This window comes from Streptopelia decaocto, assembly GCF_964273445.1.
Source record: "Streptopelia decaocto genome assembly, chromosome: 9".
In the NCBI taxonomy this organism is placed as follows: Eukaryota; Metazoa; Chordata; class Aves; order Columbiformes; family Columbidae; genus Streptopelia; species Streptopelia decaocto.
In genome coordinates this window covers 17,234,945-17,251,433 of record NC_138664.1, presented here as the reverse complement: position 1 = coordinate 17,251,433, position 16,489 = coordinate 17,234,945, and the positions used below count along the sequence as shown (strand labels likewise).

Genomic DNA, 16,489 nt, shown 5'->3' with positions numbered 1-16,489 from the left:
CGAGGCGCCCGCCCGGCCCCTGAGGCAGCACGCGCGCGGCCTCGCGCCTCCCGCCACCGCCGCTCGTGCCGGTGCCGTGCGGAGGCGCGCGGGGCTGCAGCGCGCGGCGGAGCCTCGCGCCGCAACGGGCCGCGCTCTGCCTAGGGGCGCGCGGCGGCGCGAAGCGGGTTCATAAAGGCGCGTGCAGCGGACCCGGTGGGCGGAACCACCTGCGCCCCCCGCACCTGCCACCCGCCGGGCCCGCCCGGGCCCTGTCACCTGCACAGGTACTCGCTCCTCCTGCTTGCTCACCAGAGGCCGCGAACAAAACTCTGTGGGCAGAGATGGTTTCAAAGTAACAAAAGCACCTCGATACAGGCAGGGGGCTGCTAGAGCCATCCAAACTGCCCCGGGGTGTTGTTGCGTTAAATGTTCACAAGTAACCTCAGCAAGAAATCGGCTCGTGTAGTGGAAAAGGACCCTTAGGGCTTTCCTTACACAGCTTGTGTCGTTTTAACTGTTCCAAAACCACTGCGTCTGTGTAAATGGTTTCCATTCCATCATATTTGCATCAATATGACAAAATAAATAGTTACAGAAACTTAAGTCCTTTATATCAATTAGTTTCATATATGCTGGGGCCTCTGTCAATAAAACTGTGACAGTTAAATGCCATAGAATTAAAGTAACTGAGTCTGATTGAGATGAAGTACAGCCACTGGTAAATATTTGTAACCAGATTAAGAAGCTGCATCCCTCTGCAGCTGCTGTTGCCCTCGAGTAATTCTGCTCCAACAAATTGAGACACTGAACTCCATTGCCCTGTGCCACAGTCCAACATAGTTATACTTGTATCAACACACGTCTTGGTGGGCTTGTTTAACACAGGCTGTAGTTACAATAACCAAGCAGGTTAACAGCCACACTACAGAATGAAAGTATTACAATGTTAACACACATAATAATCACTCAGCTTGTGTCAGCTTCGGCAGAGGAACAAGAAGTGTCCAGACTGTTCATTAGAATAAGGACTGCACAGGATTTGCTTTACAACTTGCAAGTACTTGACAAAATACCTGTTTCACAAATGAGTTATTGTTATCATATTTGTCACTAAAGAGATACTATCATGCCCGTTATTAAAGGAAGCGATAACTAAAGTATTTATTGTGGTTTGGAGGTAGTTTCGGAGGTGCAAGTTACGTGTGAACAGCTATAACATTTTGCATAAAAAGCAGATTTTTTTTTCCTAGCTTTTTACCCACCATAATGATTAACTTCTAACAACGTGGCTTTCCCTACTCAACGTACAACTTAAAACTCCTTTCCTACAAAACACATACTGATCACTTCATTCTTCTCTTTGTGCAGTATTAGCGTATTTTCTGGCTGCAATACTGCTTCAAAAGACACTTATTTCACTCCATTGCTATACTTCATTGCACTGGCTTTTTCTGTTTTATAAGCTTCACTTTTTAACCTTTTCCTAGCCTGTGTGTTCTCTCACTAACAGGAAAGGCCTCAATTTCAGTCTGTTGTTCTTGTTCCTGTGTTGTTTCCTTGCAGCTCACAGGAAGGCTGTTTAAACCTCTGCACTGCGTTGCCCTCTGAACAGCTCCTTTGAAATCTCTTTGTCATGATGTCAGCAAAAATATCCCCTGACCCCAAAGAACCAAACTTTAATACAATGTGGAGTGCAATGGTGAGACCAGGCTCCCCTGTATCATTTCTGTGTCTTGCTACTCCCAGTGCGTTCATTTGTGGACACATTTACTGTGTCCCTTTCTATCCAGCTAGTGACTTGCTTTGGGGCACAAACCAGCTTTTTTTTGTTTTCTGTTTGCAAGGGGGTCTGGGCACACACCTAGGTCCTACAGAACAATCCATGATAATACTGGTACAATATTAAATGAGGTATCTTGTCAATCTGTCATTTGAGGATCCAGCTTTTGTTATTTCAGTAATGAGAAATAGACATATTTTTGCCACAGTACAGTGGAGACAGAGAACAGAAATATAATTTCCTGGTTCCTTTCAACTTATCAAAATTTGCAGATTGCTGCATTTTTCTTGAAAAAAAATAGTCACAGTATATAGTCGATGACACTGAAATCACTTACGCCAATGTGCTTGCATAATCCAAAACTTCTTCAGCATTTCTACAGAAGTTTCAGCCTTTTGTTTGTTTTCTACTCAGTCTGCCACTGTTTTCCTGGAGTATGGTTAAATGTTTTTTACCAGTCACAGCTGTGAAGTTTGAGATATTATTACCTTCATGGTGTAATAACCTCTTGAGATTAGATAAAACTTCAGTTGTATTTACCAGCAGTGACAGGTAATGTTTATGATTTGTTGTGATTTAGTAGAAAAATAACATTAAAAATACTAATAACATTAAAAAATATAGCATTTCTAGGCTTTATTTGTATTCCGATGGCATTTTAAAATTAAGACATTCTATCGGGCATCTGACTTCACTTCTGAGGTTATGTTTTCCTTCCATCATCTCAGCTGTTCTAACACTTGATCTTTCCATCTCCTAATTATTAAACCTGAGAGCTTTCAGGGCAAGCATGCTTTTTAAAAGCTCAACAAACTTATGTGCTTCTACACAGTAAAATGGAACTGGAAGGTGAACAACAGGGATGTTCTCTAGTGGTTTGCCAGGTGGGACAGGAAGGTTGAGGACCCTTTTTTTTTCCTTCAGCTCGGGAGGCAGATATTAAGCAATCCCCCAAAACAGAAGCATGAAACATCTGCACTATTCACAAGTGCTGTCCTGCTTGTTCATAGTCCTCTGTTAATCCTTGTACTGAAATTATTTTAGGACTCTGGTACTTAAAATAGCCCATGGATGACAGCAATGCTGGCATATTTACTGATGTTTCAGGTGAGCTGGAACTTAGTCAGGTGTGTGTGCAGGTGCCTTAGATGAGGTGTGCTATAAACAGTTCTCTCATCTGTCATTTCAAATACATTTTAAATGTATGTACTGTCTCAGAACAGGTCCATTAAAATGCAGCATAAATTATACACAAGCATGTGAACTAGATTGTGTGTTTGTGTGTGACCAGACTGCTTTCATAACTATATTAGAAGGTTTTAAAAGATAAATGTAAGACACACAGTTATAAAATTGACATTTATAATGGATCAAACTTATCCTTGATGAGTAATGTTAGGCCAAAGTCTGCACTGTCATTATCACTTTAACATCAGCAGACAATAATATTATAATGGTTCTCAATGCACTAATAGCCCTTAATTGCCCTGATGAACCTCACAAACCTCACCTGAGGCCTTTATCCACACCCTTTGCCCATAGGTCCAGGAGCTCTATATAAGTTCAGCTCCTGGGCTGTGAGTTTTTGTGTAGGCTGACTTGTGAGGCTGTCTGTCTTTTTTTTGGGGTTCTGCCAGTTTTGATTCTGATTTGCTTACTGAGTTATTGGTCTGACTTTGATTCTACCCTGTATATGGACCTGCTGTGGAGACTACTAGACTGTTTCTGGTCCTCCTTACCTTCATTCAGTATCATCCTGAGCTCTGGATTAATTTCTTGACTGCACCTTGGATCTGCTTTATTGATGCAAGTCTCTCTAATAATTTGGGCTCTTGGTTGAAGCTGTGTGCTGTCCCAATACCTGCTTTGTTACTTTGCTTGGGTACTATAGGATGGCTTTTTCTCTGCTTGCTGTATTGTGTGTGCCTCCTAATTTCCCATGTTGTAGGAAGGCAGTCTTTGCTGTTCCTTGGCAGATACAGGTTAAGGTACAAATTGATTTCTCAAATTGCTATTGTTCTAATAATCTATTACTGTTTGTGTTATCAATGTAGAAGAAGATCTAGTTTTGCAGGGTGTTAGATGAATGTGGAATAAAATCTCACTTCTCACAGTGAAGAGTTTACTACCCAGCTATGCTGTTGGGAACAGCAGACTGAATGAGCTAGATGGAGACTATGAGTAACATGTTAGTAACTAGCATCATGTAATCCTGTTTCCATGCATCAGCAGCTTGAGCTAACTGTTAATTTGAAGTGTTTTAGTAAAGGAAAATTTAAAAGAAATATTAAGAATACTAAGCAAATGCTTTCAGAGATATGAGGTGTTCTTCATAATGCACAGGGTAATAATTATTTTTGTAGTCCTAAAAATATAGGGTTGAGAGAAATCTAAGAAACAGCTTTCTACACAATAATGAGCTGTGTAGGTATTCCAGGACTGCTGTTTGTTTAACTTCTTTGTTAAAATCAACAGGCTAGGAGTTGCTGCAGCATCTCTATGTAGACTGGTTCTAGACTTCCACTAGCTTTATTAGGGAGTTCCTTTTAAGACCTGGTCCAGGTTTGTGATGCTAACTCAGATGATTTTTTTACTGTACTATTCTGTTCAGTTGTGGTTTAAAAAAAAAAATATCTGACTTTATTTGTTGAAATTATAGCTTTATAATTGGAAGAATGAACTTTTTTGGTCTGTCTTCTGCTTGACTAACGCTAACATGTTCCTGAGAAGTTGACTAACTTCTTTGGGATTCCTGCACTCTCATTTGAATTGTTATGACTTTATGTATGCCTTTCAAAATCTGGGCACTCCTCTGTATTGGCTTTTTAGCTTTCATTTGTGAATCAAATTAGTTCTCTAGATAATTTATGCTATTCTGATACCAAGCTCATTATTTTCTGATTAGTGCTTGAACATGGGCTTTTTTTTTTAAATTTTAACCTCTCTCTACTGAGTTTCTTGACATTGGGCAGTTTGTTCCAATCATTCTGGCTTCTTAAGGCTGTCCTCCAGGAGTACTCATGGGTATTTTAAACTGTGGAGGTTACTTCTGCTGGTTGGAGAATGGACAAAGGGTGTCTTTTTGATACCGTAGTGCATGGTGGTGTGGGCAGTTCATGGGCTTTACAGAGGCCACTGAAATGTGTCAACTACCTGGGTCATGTTGTTGCCATTTGATGTTATCAGAGTCACCACTTTCTCCCTGCCTTGGGTAACAACCTGAGACATGCCTGAGTTGACAGGCTGGAGATGGAAAAGACATAGGGGAAGCATGGTGGTTCTGATTTTCTTCCACATTTTATTCACCCAACTTGTAGATGAGAGGCATCCACCAGTGGGTGTAAGACAGCATATGCTGTGTTGTGTGTTAAACATGTTCAGTGAAGATCTTAGGTATGTGAGGGGAAAGTGAAATTTTGGGTAACAGTATTACTGCTTGCCTTGTGTAAACACTGCTCCTGTGTTTTTCATTTAGACTGCATCCATCTTTCTTATCTATTCTGTGCCACTGCACTATACAAAAAGCCCAGCATTATGGCGTTGTAACATGTGTTCTTATTTTGCATTGGCTTTTTTATCATCATAATAATAGGACTGTCCAGTAAACTTTTCACTAGTCTCACTTAACATATAAAGAGATCCAATTTAGTAAGGAAATAAGCTGTTCTAAAGAGGCACTATAGCATTGCTGAATCTTTCTCTTTGGATTTCCACAGTAACTTCTAGAAATAAATTTATTAGGAAAAAAAACTCTTTGGACTGCTACGCTTAAAGAGATGAAGTAACTGAGGCAATCATCTCCCTCTCATGTTACACCAGCAGGCTTACAGTATTGAAAGTCATACACAGAGTTGGAGCGATCTTGTCGTAATCATACCAATTTTTCCCAGCTCTGCTAACTTTAGTCATGACGAAAAGACCAGGCACTGGCCGACATCTGTCAATGCAGGATCAGCATTTGTCAAATTCTTTTGAGCTCTGTAGTTGCATTACAGTTTAAAATGCAATTTGAGATTGTATTTCCTTGTGTGGTAGTCATCTCTGCGAAAATCAGCAGCTTTTAAAAGAGAGAATGAGTTCAGATTTAACATTTTTGGTAAGGAATACTCAAGACCAAGACTACAGGAAACAAAGGAGATGTTTTGGTACCTAATCTTAAAGGGAACAGCAGTTCCAAAAGCTTAGGGAAGGCAGGATAGGATTGTAATTCAGACCTGATTCACACAGAAAATATCAGTTCCAGCAAAGTTAATGGGACACAGATCTGGCAATGTGGGAGGTCAGGCGATGAGGAACAAGAGAAACATCCTTCTCAGTTGTATCCCATATAGTACCCAGAGTGGAAGGGTCATGAATTGATCCCCTAGTCAATCAGCATTGCTGCCCTCAAGCATGGTATTTGTATCACCAGAAAAATTCAAACTCCCAAACAGCAGTGTTTTCTGTAATGCTGTCCCTCAGATGGTAACCCAAGTTGCCTTTTGATTACAACCCCCACTGTGTTTTCTGACAAATATGTTTTAACATCAGTGTTTGCAGCTGAACTACTTTCAGGTCTGATGAACACTTCTGGGTTTTCATAACTGCTGTGGGAAGAATCAGAAAGTAAACACAAGGGCTGTTGTCCACAAATGCACATGTGTCTAGCGAAGTGACAATTCTCTGAATGAATAGTGTGTAATACAGAGTCTTTGCATTCCAGATACTCCTGACTATAAATATACACACTTTTCCTGGTTGTTTTTAAAAGCTTCTGCAAAATTAGCATTTATTTTTTTTTAAGTTTGACTCTATTTTTTTTCCTGTCTGTATCCAAAGACAGAAAAAAGTTTGCTGCACAAGCTACACATGGAAATATTGTATTATAGTTTTGAAAACATGATTTAGCCTTCTAAACTGCTTGGGTATGAAACAGAGTGACCCAAATCAGATGTGACTTACATGCTGAACTTTTTGCTTTGTCTGAAATTCATATCATAAGCAATGATGGTGTTTTTTCAATTGCCTGTGTTTTAAGGATGCTGCTAAAGCACTGGAGCAATGCCAGGTATTTGAAGAAATATGTGGCTATTTCCCTGGCTCCCCAGGCATTACAATACATAAAATTTGTTGCTGGAATAAAGAGTAATTTTTACTATGTTTCTTTAACTGTGGTGATTCAGTGCTATAGAAAAATATTCATGAGATGTTGTTAGCACCTTGTCTTCAAACAAGTCATTTAGATAACATGCACTATACTGTATGTAATTCTGTTTTCTTTATTTTTTACAATCTCCTTCAATGAATGACAACAGCTGTGCCTCATTTTTACCATGTGGTTTTATTGTTCAGAATTTCTGATTATTTGTTATGATTTATAACAGCAAAAGTCTTCAATACTCTAAAACAATGAAACACAGACTTGGACATATTTAAATGAATCCAACAGATGCATTGTCTGAGTCTGTGCGGTACCAAAGGAGAGAGCTATAGCTGACACAGGATTATTTCCTGCTGGAGGTTTGCCAAAGAAAAACTGGCAGCAGTCACACTGCTCTTTATTGCGAGTCTCCTCTAATGTGTGTGTTTAATAAAGCACTAACATCTGGGCCCACTGGGTAAACTTCATGTGCACAAACAGTGTAACTCTTCAAAATCAATATTTATTTGCAAACTTTTCGAGAAAAAACATTCCGGAGTATAAGCTTTGGGGTTATGTGCTGTTTTAACACTACTTTGGGTTTGTGGAGCTGAAGTATTAGATAAGCTTTGTTCCTTCCTGTGCCTCCCGTTCAATTGCTGTGTTCTCTTTAGGGCCACACAGGGATTTCCATGGCACGGCCCCAGGCTTCTGCAGGCAGCCAGCACTGCTGCAATTATCGATCTCCACTGGAGAGCCAAGGAATGAAATAGCAGGAAAATGGAGCAGTGTCTTGGGAAGGCTACCTCTCAGGTAAGGCACATGGTGGGGTGGAGCACAGGAGGGCATCTGTCATCTGGACTGATGGGAAGATGCCCACCTTCATTCTGCAGCCCACTTCTCCCTTCCCGGTTTCTGCTTCTTTTCCTCGTCCTTGTAGCTCACATGATGCACAGCAATGGGAGTGGGTGCTGCAAGCAGCTGGAGCTTCAGAGGGGAGCTCTGAGCATGGGCAGGTGGACTTGCATGTGCTGCAAAGGCCTGAGAGTCTGCCTTTTGCCACTGCAGGAGGGAAGCCCTCCTGAGTGTTTACTTGTGCTGTACCAGGTTGCTGGCCTTGAAAAACAGCTCTTCCTGTACTCTGTGAGAATCCAGTTGGATTTCTTCCTAGATATTTGAATTCCTGTTGTGTCCTTGTTGTTTTTGTGTTGGGGTGTTTTGTTGGGTTTTTTTTTGCGTGTGTGTGGTAGAAATATGCTAGTGTATTTGCTCAACAGTATCTTACTGTGCTGCTGACAGATACTCAATGTCTGAGGGAAAAGAAAAAAAGTGGGGTGGAAGGTAATAAAGTTATTCCTCATTGCTGGTGCCAATGCTTTGAAACAGGCTGAGGAGCTCTGAAACAGATCCCAATATGTGGTTGGAATTTTGCTTCATGGACAAAGTGGCTGCATAGAACTAAATCAGTGATTGGGATGGGAAAAAAGGAGTTACTATAAAGAGAGCAGTAGATTCTTCGTAGTCTTTCTTCTACAAAAATGTCTTAAGTCAGTTTATCCAACTCTAGCCAAATAGGTGAAGAATATGATATTTTAACAACCTGATGAAGTAGACCAGTTTGTGCAAGGACTGTGTGGGAGGAGCCACTCCTGACATGAAGTGGGAGAGTATAATTACACATACCTCATAACTTCTGCATAATTTATATTAAGGGTAAATATGCAAGTGGAGTCCTTTTCTATCAGTGCTGAGTAAGCAACCTCTACCTGTGTGCATGTTCTTCATAACAGGATGACCTGTATTTAACTTTCTAAAGCATGTCTAGATCTTGTGATATCTATAGAATGCCTCTGCAAAAAATGTTTGTGCTCATGCAGTTATTTCTGCTTCCTGCTCCAGTCGGAGCATTTCTTATTGTTTGTGCGTACCCAACCAGGTTTATAAGGCTAACATTCTCAACTGATTAATCATTTCTGATTATCAAATTAATACATAATCAGCTTTTCGCCCATGGGAATAGCAAATTAGATTTTTCCCTCAGTAAAATGAAACATCCACACTCTTCATATGCAATAAGTGACAGCACATAATTACTATAAAATATTAATTACACAGGAAAAAAAAATAGATCAGTGCATCCTTTGTTTTGTTTCCCATGTATCCTTGTCTTAGGCTGCTTCAAAAGTAACCTCTCTTTTGTGACTTCATTGATAAATCTCTCGACTGTTGTAGCCGCTTGTTGATGTATTAAGTCAATAATGATTTAACAGCCTTTTTTAAAATAACAGCAGTTATTAATGAGAACTGAACTACTTTTGACATGGCTGAGGTCTGAAGGGAATATAAATGTAACCACACTGACTCTCAAATTTATGTTCAGTGGTGAGACCCTTGTACTTACTGGTTTTTAGGGGACATTTTAGTGTTCAGGGTTGGCCTCACTGATGTTCAGCTGCCCTGCCTCCTGCTGGATGATAGGAAACCAAGGATGGTTGGCATTGCTCTATCTCCCGTCCTTTTTGTTTCCAGCACATGTCCAGTCCCTTGTATTTCCATAGGAAGCCAGGCTGCCCACCCTGTGCTGCACATCAAACGCTTTCTCTGGCCATTAGTCCCTGAGAGTGACCATTTTCCCCCTTTTCTGCTGCCTGTGTAATGCAAATTAAGTGGGGTGCCCTGGGGCAGTTCATGTATGAGGGTGTAACTACATGCATTAGAACAGGGCTATGCATTCTTTAATCTTTTTCCATTTTAAAGATCTCACAACAGAAGAGTCTATTAAATCTGCTAATTGTAATCAGGACTTGTGGATTTGGCAGTTTTCCTGTACTTCCTATTTTTGCCAAGCCACCCCTTCCTTTCCAGAGCTGACCCAGCACTTTGCAAGGCTGGACCTGACACAGCTTGTCCCAGCTCTGGAAAACAGACCCATGGATTAATTTCCACAGATGTAATGAATTCTGGAAAATGGTTTGTTCTTAATGTGCTAATCACCTCAAGGGCAAAATTCACTGTTTGAGTGCAGACTTGCATTCCTTTTTGAATGGGTTAGTCTTCACTGTATTATGTGCTCTCCCTCCTTATCTTGCAGGAAGGGGGAATGAGAGCACAGTGAAAGCATCAGCTCCACAAGTCTTGTGTGGATAAATCTCTGATGGTTTCCTTGCTGGAATATGTTGCATATGAATGTGAACTATGATGCATTTCATGGTCTGTTGCTGAGGAAAAGAGATCTCACAGCAGGGGAGCTGTACAAGGTCTCTCATATCAGTCCAGCCTTGTGCTCAGGGAGTAGGAGGTGTGGGATTTCTGAAGTGCAGCAAACCTTTCTTAATTGTGAAGCATGAGCTCAGACTTCACTGTGGCATGTATCCTAATGGGAACTTGGCACAAACTTAGGCCCAAACATAACATTCTACACCCTGTATTGTCTGTATCTGGCTTCATAGTGTGTATTTTTTCAAGTTCTCTTGCAACAATTTGGTCATTCAAATAAAGCACAAAATGAGTGCATTCCTTTCTGAATGGAGTAGGCATCTGTGCAAACACAGTGTGTGTGTGCATGCCTACCTAATTTATTCACGAGAAAGATGCAATTAGTAGTAGCAACCTTGGCAATTTGGGCAGAGGTGAGTTTTAACTTAATGGTGGAGATTTCTTGAAAAGTGAAAACACAGACAAGGTGGAAACTGGCATATACTATACATAAAAATACATGTAACTTTCTATTTCAACCTTGCAGTCAACTCTATGTATATATAAATAATTTCTAGTGAGATGGAGGTATATATGTGGGTAGAAAGCATAGGCAGAGTTGAGGTTGGGATTTTTCTTTACTTTTGGCTGAGACTAATCTCTTGGTGCTGGGCAGGGCAAGATCTGGGGACACACAAAGGAGGCAACAACAGGGATGGCAGAGCAGACCCTGGCATAGCCCTACCCAGGACGGGGGATGAGAATTTATGAAACAGCTGCTACTTTGGGAAAACGGGCATGTGAGCCTTTTCTGCATCTTCTTCACTTTTCTGTGGCAGAAGCTGACAGTTCTGGGTGTAACCAAGGCACTTCATCCTCAGGGTAGCACATACGAGTTTGTTTATGCTAAGAAGCCTTGAGCCAGCTCTGGTGGCTGGCTTGTACCCACTGTGCCTTCCAAATAGAATGTGTACAATTATTCATTAGCCACTTTACGTAAATTAAATGGATACCATAAAAAAAAAACCCACACAAAACAAAAACACACTAGCAACCTTCAGATTCAAACTGTTCCATGACCGGTGGCAGACATCCATGAGTATTTTCAGACAGATGAAATACTCAGGCCCACATGAAATGAAATCCGGCAGATTAGCAGGACTGAGGAAAAACTCAGCTGTTCCCAGCAGAGCAACAAGCTGTAGACTCTTAGGAGGTCTGAAGACAGAAGTGGCCAGATAGAAGAATACAGGAGGGTTGTTCCAGACACTGAAGTTGAGAGAAGGTTCTCATGTGTTACTGTGAGCTTTTGTGAAGAGACCTAGAAGCAGCTGATTGTGAAGGGGTGGAGGAAGCAAGGGATAAAGGCAGTCTATGAACAACTTATTAATAAGTGGTGCTTGTAGTTTTCCACAATTCTACCCAGAAAGAACTGTAATAATGCCTCCAATTGTTGCTGAGTGCGATGACCAAGTTTGTCTAGTGGCACACATCCAACCATTTCTATCTTCTGAGCTCTATCAGATGGAACACTCTCCCCTTGCCTGGAAGTGTGATCTCCTCTGTGGCCATTAAACTGGCCAGAGATCTGAGTTTCTGTGTAGGAGTCCAGGCTGCAGATCCTTCCAAATATCTAAATAAATACAACAGATTTATTTGCACAACTTTAGGTGCAGCCACCACTACATGAGATAAATATTAATGGATTTGGCAGGAATGTTGCCATGTTGGGGCAAAGTTGAGTTGTACTTTGCTGTTGCACTTTGAGGAATGACGCTGAAGTGCCACAATGTACAGCACTCAGTAACTGAGGGTAACTCATCCATGCAATTAAATGTGTAGTCAATTGATCTATGTGTTACAATACTTTAAAAAAAAAATCTGCTTTGTTAAATGTATTTCTCCCAGAGTTTCAGTAACTTCTGGTACCCTTAGATCTCCTTCCTGCTTCTTATGTTTTTTTTGCATTGCTTCTTTCTACCACTCCAACAAAGCACTGTCATTGATTATTTTTTTATGTTCAGATTCAGCAGCTAGCATCAGGATTGAAAGCTGCGAATATGGCAATAATGAAAAGGTAAAATCAGTTAGATATAGATATATAATGGCGCTTTTTTTTTTTTGAGGGAAAAAACCAGTTCAAGGGGCACTGTCTGTATCTGGCTTCATAGTGTGTATGAAGTTTTCTAAAGGTACCTATCACCTGAAAAGGCTGATAGACCCTTGTTGCAACATTGAAAATCAGCACTAGTTCTGCTAATCTGCACTCTTATCTAAGAAAAAAAAAAAAAAATCTGTCTTTTACTGATTGATCTTGCATGTATGAAGCTGATGGCATGAGTCCTGTTCAAATCCATGGGGCAGGATTAGGCTCTAACAGAGCTTGCTTATGAGCATTGTTGCTTTCCTGTCAAGGAGAAAGCACACAGTGAAATGAAGCAGAGCCCTGTTTTGCAGCTCAGCAGGTACTTGCAGGTGCTGCTGAATTAAGGCTGTAAGATATTATATGGCCTCTGTCCTGCCAGACATCAACTTTCTCTGTGCAAGTGTTTAGGGAATCTTAAAAATGGCTGGCATGGTGCTGAAGCAACAGCTATGTCACAGGATTGTTTGTTTTATCAGGTATTTTTTGGAGAGAGAACTGCAACCTGTGTGACACAATGTACTGGGCTATTCCATTCACTGCTGCTGAGGCTGCTGGGATCACTATAGAGTCAGGCAGTTGCAATATTACAGCAACTGGTATTAGACAGTACTATTAAATGTAACCATTCTGCTGCGGAGATGATTTCAGCATTCCTTAAGTAATATCTAACAAAGCCAAACCAGAGATATGGTACAAATTAGAAACACAGCTTGCACAGGAATGTTTTCTGTCCCTTAAGTATTTAATTCAATTCTATCCTAATATGAATTTACCCTAGTAATTCTACTCAACTTTTTCTTAGTGTTACTTTATACCCATAAAATTGAAATGGTTAAATATTTCTTAACCACCTAAGGAGGAAGCAGCAACAGAATGGGCTCTGCAGCGTGCTGCCCACTGTCAGTGCCAGCCTTTGCCCACAGAGGCTGGCATGCAAGCTTTGCAGGTATCTCAATCTTTCCCTAGGAAACAAGACTTAGTTTCTTGTGTATTGTGCATGTTTTGGGGTAGGGAGCAAGTAGAAAGGAAAAAAAAAAACCTGATATTATTCTTGAGTCTCCTATGGAAGGTGGTGATTTACTAAATATGTGAGAGATTTCTCTACTTGTTACCTGCTTGAACTGAACTTTTTCATTATCTGCTGCAGCCCGAGAATAACAGATGCAAGGAAAGTAATTGTAACTGCACTTCATTGACAGGTTTAGGAACCTGGAATCCATTTCGTAAATATTTTGACGCTGTAGTTACTTTCCACAGGCCTGTTAACATAATGTAGTCTTGTACGCTTCTGTTGCACAAACTGATATGATACAGGGGGTTGAACAAGGGAGGGAGAAGGGCAAGGCTGTACAATGCAGCTTTGAAGCTACAATGTGGGGTCATCTGTGCTATAGTGGTAACCTCAGACCTTTGTGCCCCAGCCACACAGCACAAGGGACATCTGCTCCTTTGCCTAGGAGATGTTAAAAGGGACATCACTGACACCCCATGAATTGGACATGGTTAAGCAGCTTCTGCAGCATGTGTTTGCAATAGTTATATTTCCTTTGGTGAGGAACATACTGGCCTCGGAGGATTTGCCAAAACCAGAAGAATAGAAGTTGATATTTGCTCTACCATTTAATATGAGTAACTGCAGGCATAAGCTGATATGGCCATGTCTCCTCCTAGAACCTGGTCCCTTGTCCTTGAGCCCATCAGCTGTAAGCAGGAGCAGCCTTGTGTTAAGAGTTACAATATGAAATCATCTTGCACTTGATATTCACCCTGTTTCCCCTATTTTGATGCACTGTGCTTTGGTGAGGCAGATTTCCATTTGCTGAGCTGAAAGCTTTCCAAAGCTGAGACTGCAATCTGTTGTGAGCTAATAAGAGCAATGAGGGTTTTGTATGATCATAGTGCCCTTGTGTTGAAGTGCTGCTTGGTATAGGGAGAATAACTCTCAAGTGTCAAAATAATGCTGCCCTTAGACAGGAGAGGCATATGCACAGGTCTCAACTGAATGTTTTAAGGAGTGTCAGAAAATTCAGAATGACATGCAGCAAGGGGTTATCCCAGGATGCAGCCTGCCTCATGAGACTAGCAGGGACCACTATTGCCTTCCTGTTCGTAAGGTAGGTAGCATGCCCCAGTACAGCCATCCTAAATGGCAGACTGCTTCATTCCCCAGCCTGCAGACCCAGGAGTCCCATCAGGCCTCCAATGTGACTTGATTTTCAGTTATCAAATAAAGTGAAAATACAGTGTCAATAAGTCAGATTTCAAGCTCAGCCCAGATGATGGGGGATAACATGCTTCTTCCAGTGGGGGAAAAAAAAGAAAATGGGAAATTAAGGCCAACTGCAAATGCAGCAGTGACTTAAAGTGCCTGAATAAAATCAAGATACCTCTGAAGATGCAAAGGACTAGTGGTAGTAGGGAAGTTGGACTCCAAGATGCCATCCTGTTGTACTATGTTAGAATTAATGAGAACTGAAATGACAAACAAATTGTTTAGCCTTGATCAATAGAATACTTTGTAATTTCACCTTATGTTTAATTTTAGCTCAGCTCTGTGATGTTCCATGTCAGGTACTGGTTTTCCCACTGGAATTTAAGGGAAAAAATATCCAACCTTGTAACACTTTGTCACTTCAGTGGTAAAACAAAAAGCTTTGGCAGGGATTGCCCCTTTTATTCTCTTAAGTCACCAGAGCCCATGCATGTGAACACAGAGCCAAACCATGAGGTCTCAAAGGTGATGCTGTTCATAGCAAGGGGCCAAGGCTGAAGTGCTGAGGATCTTGTGGCTTTCCATACTTCCCAGTCAATATTGGAATTGGCACTAGCTGATGTGGAACATTTTGGTGTCTTTTTAGTAAGTACTAAAGTTCACATTACAATGTGAGATAGAGGAGGTCAGGTGAGGTGCATCTCTGTCTAGAAGTCAGAGGTTGGAGGTAGCTGGCTATTTGACTAGATGTAGCTGGGGGCACAGTGTGTGACTGAAAGCAGTGTATGTTTTGCTATAGATTTTGGTGACGGCTGAACTGCTGTTAAGGGGCTGAATTCTGTACTTGTTTATGTAGATAGACTTGGGTAGTGCAGACTGTAAAAGCACCTGAGCTGTATGTGTCAACCATGTAATTTAAGTGTTGTTTAAAAACCTCATTTCCAGAGCCTCCCTCAAGTGTCTGTTCATATCACTGATCATCTAAATACACCTGCAACTCTGTCACTACACACTTAGTACCTTTGTACTTCGCTTCCTTGAAAACAACCATAAGCACTTTTCATTGAGCTATATGGCTTAAGACTTACTGAGGCAAAGCAGAAATCTCAATCAGCTTAGAGTACACTCAGGTGTCAAAACCTTGTCCCTGTTGCTGGCCAGCTTGTCCCACACCAGGGAAGAGGTCCAATGCTGTAGCACAGGTACAGCCCAGCCCACCACGAGGTGCTCTGCAGTTGTATGTGACCAGAGATGTGCAACAGCAGAGAGTGCTGGGAGAATAGCTATGAACTGGTTACAGTTTGAAATAGCAAAGGTATTAGACAAGGGGGGAAAAAGGCAAGTAGAGCATGGCATTAGATTTTCTGTGCATTAGTGACTGTGGAGGGAGTCAGTTACAACTTCATACTTTTGCAAGGAAATTTATGCTGCTTCAGAGAACTTGGCCACAGGGCAAGAGTACCTACCAGTCTCACAGCTCTAAATCCCTTTCTGGCTCTTGGACAGGTTTCACAGCTGTTGCTTGTGTGCTTAGACACTGCTTCTGGCCAGCAATTCAATGAGGGAATAGTAAGTATTCTCCTCTAGGCTGAAGTACAGCCCTCACAGCAGGGGAGCTATGCTTATCACCAGTTCTATGGTTTTAATGTAGAATGCTTGAGGGGAAAACAATCCCAAAATAAAACCATACAAATCCCATGGAGATGCTTATTGTTTACACTTATTAATTGGAACCATGTCACCAGTGAACAGCTCTCAGGTTTTTGTGGGGATTTTAATACTGTGGTGCAGAGTAGATTGTGCCACCCATAGCCCAGCTCATACACCTCAGACAAGCCGGCATGTTGTAGTGTTTCCCAAGAGGAAAGAGCCATTCCTGGTGTGCCTGGTCAGCTCTGCACTTTCACAATAGTGTCATTAATTTGCCCCCAGATAACTCAGTACTGTTTAAGACATCAAGTAGTAGGAAGCTATTAATGTTATCTGCATTTTTACAGCTGACTTGACAAAATGTTAAAATTAAGTTGGCATGTATCAATGCTTTTGAAAAAATTA

At 41.2% G+C, this 16,489-nt stretch overlaps 1 protein-coding gene across 1 annotated transcript in view; it reads left to right on the top strand.

Moving 5' to 3' along the window:
- Window positions 1-126: 126 nt before the first annotated feature.
- LOC309443951 (C2 calcium-dependent domain-containing protein 4C-like) overlaps window positions 127-16,489 on the top strand; it is a 31,674-nt gene continuing 15,311 nt past the window's right edge. The window contains exons 1-2 of the mRNA XM_082061360.1: window positions 127-266; window positions 7,556-7,694. The gene's annotated coding sequence lies outside the window, so the exon portion shown is untranslated. The remainder of the gene's footprint in view (window positions 267-7,555; window positions 7,695-16,489) is intronic.